A 3,009-nucleotide genomic window follows, 5' to 3' on the forward strand; every position below is an offset into this window, starting at 1 on the left:
GGACGGGGACACTGTCTCAGGCCTGGTGAGCTCAGTCGATGAAAGCATGAAACTCTGAATCTCAAGTTTTTGAGTTTGAGCCCACGGTGGGTGTTTTCTATTTCCTTTTTAGGCTGATTTTACAGGCGTTATCCAGCTCTGAATTCCTCGGCAGAGAGTTCAAGGAGTGTTTGAAATGAGATTCAACAGCAGTATGAGAAAGTCTCTCCTTGATTCAGGACTCTTACATCTCTGCAGCATCTCACTGCTGAAGATTGAACTTTTTCTCATTTCATTCTCAGCTCAGCGTCAGTGTGGATCACTGGGACTTCTGGCTGTCTCCCACTTCACAATCCATCAGTGCTGAGAAACCAATGGGGAATATTACTCACATGTTGTAATGTTATATAAATACTTGAATGTATTTCACACTGTGTCTAACTGTGTGAATCTCCCCTGGTATATCAGCTCACCAATACTTCAACAGAACATTCACATAATGTGAACTCTGAGATCTGTTCAGATCCCATTCCCAAGACCTGGAAAGTGGGATTGGGCTGGGTCGCTCTTTTTCAGCTGGCACAGACACGATTGCTAAATGGTCTCATTCTGTGCCATAAATTTTCTCCATTTTCTATGTTCTATGAAGTGAGGTGTGATTGGGAGGGGCAATTCCACCAGGGTTATATTTTCTAACAAAACAATGACACAAGGGATACTTCACTTTTTTATTCATTCATTCATGCGATGTGGGCGTTGCTGGCTAGGCCAGCATTTATTGCCCATCCCTAATTGCCCATGAGAAGGTGGTGGTGAACTGCCTTCTTGAACCGCTGCAGTCCATGTGGGGTAGGTACACCCACAATGCTGTCAGGAAGGGAGTTCCAGGATTTTGACCCAGTGACAGTGAAGGAACGGCGATATAGTTCCAAGTCAGGATGGTGTGTGGCTTGGAGGGGAACTTGCAGGTGGTGGTATCCCGTGCATTTGCTGCCCTTGCCCTTCTCGGTGGTAAAGGTCGCTGGGTTTGGAAGGTGCTGTCTGAGGAGTCTTGGTGCATTGCTGCAGTGCATCTTGTAGATGGTACACACTGCTGCCACTGTGTGCCGATGGTGGAGGGAGTGAATGTTTGTAGATGGGGTGCCAATCAAGTGGGCTGCTTTGTCCTGGACGGTGTTGAGAATCTTGAGTTGGATTTGCACCCATCCAGGCAAGTGGAGAGTATTCCATCACACTCTTGACTTGTGAATTGCAGATGGTGGACAGGGTTTGGGGAGTCAGGAGTCATGGATGAGTGAGAGGAATATATCACACTTTGGGGCTTTTGTAAGAGGCTTTATTGATAAACCTGGGATTTGAGAGGAAGCTGCTTCATTGTTTACAGAACAAATTCAGCCCCTGGGGTGGAGCCAACAGCTGCACTGTAATTACTCACCTCAGGATTCCAAGCCTCTGGCCTGCTCTTTTTGTCACGTTATTTGTATGGCTACCCATGGTAACCTCCATGATGTTGATGGTGGGGGATTCAGTGATTGTAATGCTGTTGAATGTCAAGGGGAGATAGTTAGATTCTCTCTTGTTGGAGATGTTCATTGCCTGGCACTTGTGTGGTGCGAATGTTACTTGCCACTTATCATCCCAAGCTTGTGAGACTGAAATAGCTCAGTTGGGAGTGTGTTAGACTGAAGATCCCTGGTTCAATCTGGGGTTTTGGCAGTTCTCCTTTATTCTGCATCGCCCTTTGGTTTTGGCTCTTGAGCTGCACAATTTACACTGAAATTATTTACCCAACTCTGAAGGTTGGATTGGAATAGAGAGATATCAAGGATGGGAAATATTTACATTGTCAGCTTTAGCTTATTCTCTATCTCCTTGTGTCCTTTTCCCCAGTTTTTGAATCTTTCGGGGACGGGTGAACATTTGATTTGCTGCATTTGTCCCAAACTGAAGCCTTTTCCACATCTCTGGGCGGTCAGACTCACTCTGTCTGTTTTTGCTGCTCGTGACCATTAACGAGAACAGACCACGAGTTCAATGTTTATCAGCAAACGGAAGATAATTGGAAAGAATTCTGTGTTACTCCAGACCAGTGACAAAGATGCAATGGATGTTATTCAAAATAAATTCCATTTGACATTTTATGTAAACTTGTTTGCATCTAAAAGTTGGATTTTAAGTGTTACAAAAATGTGTCAAATTAATGACTGACCATGTGACAGCGCACATGGGGATCAAATCCACAGCCTTGTTGTTATCAACACTGCATCCTGACCAACTGAACTAAGCGGCCTATAGACAGAGCCAGGTATGGGTTTGAGCCGCACGCTGTGCGGTTTGTGTTTTATTTCTCACACTGGATGACAGAGCGATTGTACAAACAATGGACACATCACATCCCTGAAACATTGTTCTGATACAAAACAGTGTGAAATAAGAACTGAGCAAGGAAATGGAACGGAACCAGAAATCAGGACTTTCATCTGTTAAAGTTGATCTTGAAATTCTACAATGCACGAACATTCCAAGAGAACGAACTCTCTTCTGATATGAAATCCAGGAACTTGAGCTGCTGTAAAACGTCACTGAGCTTGACGTGATTTGAACACACAACCTTCTGAACTGGAGTCAGACGCGTTACCGTTGTGCCACAAGCTCACAGATGAAGCAAAGTCTTCCATTCCTGGCAGATTTACTTCTTGTTTCGATTCAGTGATTGAAATTAATTCAATCCTCATCTGACCTCCGCTCTGTGAAGGCCTGCTACCCGACCTGAACCCGACGGGACCCGACGACCTGTGTCGGGTCCAGGTCGTGTCGGGTCGCTCTTCTGGGTCTGGCTTTCGGGCTCGGGTCAGGTCGGGCCAGGTTCGGGTCGGGCTGGGTCCAGGTCGGGCTGAGTCCGTGTCGGACACACACAGTAAGTATTACATTTAACTCTGCCGGGAAGTTGAGTTTAATAAGTGTCAAAAGTTGAAAAGCTAACCTAAGCTGGGAGTCCGGGTCATCAAGGAGGGAAACTCTGATTCTGCT

The 3,009-nt window shown here is 45.7% G+C and overlaps 1 non-coding gene across 1 annotated transcript; it reads right to left on the reverse strand.

Annotated features, from left to right (window-relative positions):
- Nucleotides 1-2,562: 2,562 nt before the first annotated feature.
- On the reverse strand, nucleotides 2,563-2,634 carry trnaw-cca (transfer RNA tryptophan (anticodon CCA)). The gene has a single exon. It is a non-coding gene; the product is annotated as a tRNA-Trp (tRNA).
- Between the last annotated feature and the right edge of the window lie 375 nt (nucleotides 2,635-3,009).

This window comes from Heterodontus francisci, unplaced genomic scaffold, assembly GCF_036365525.1.
Source record: "Heterodontus francisci isolate sHetFra1 unplaced genomic scaffold, sHetFra1.hap1 HAP1_SCAFFOLD_62_2, whole genome shotgun sequence".
Classification (NCBI taxonomy): Eukaryota; Metazoa; Chordata; class Chondrichthyes; order Heterodontiformes; family Heterodontidae; genus Heterodontus; species Heterodontus francisci.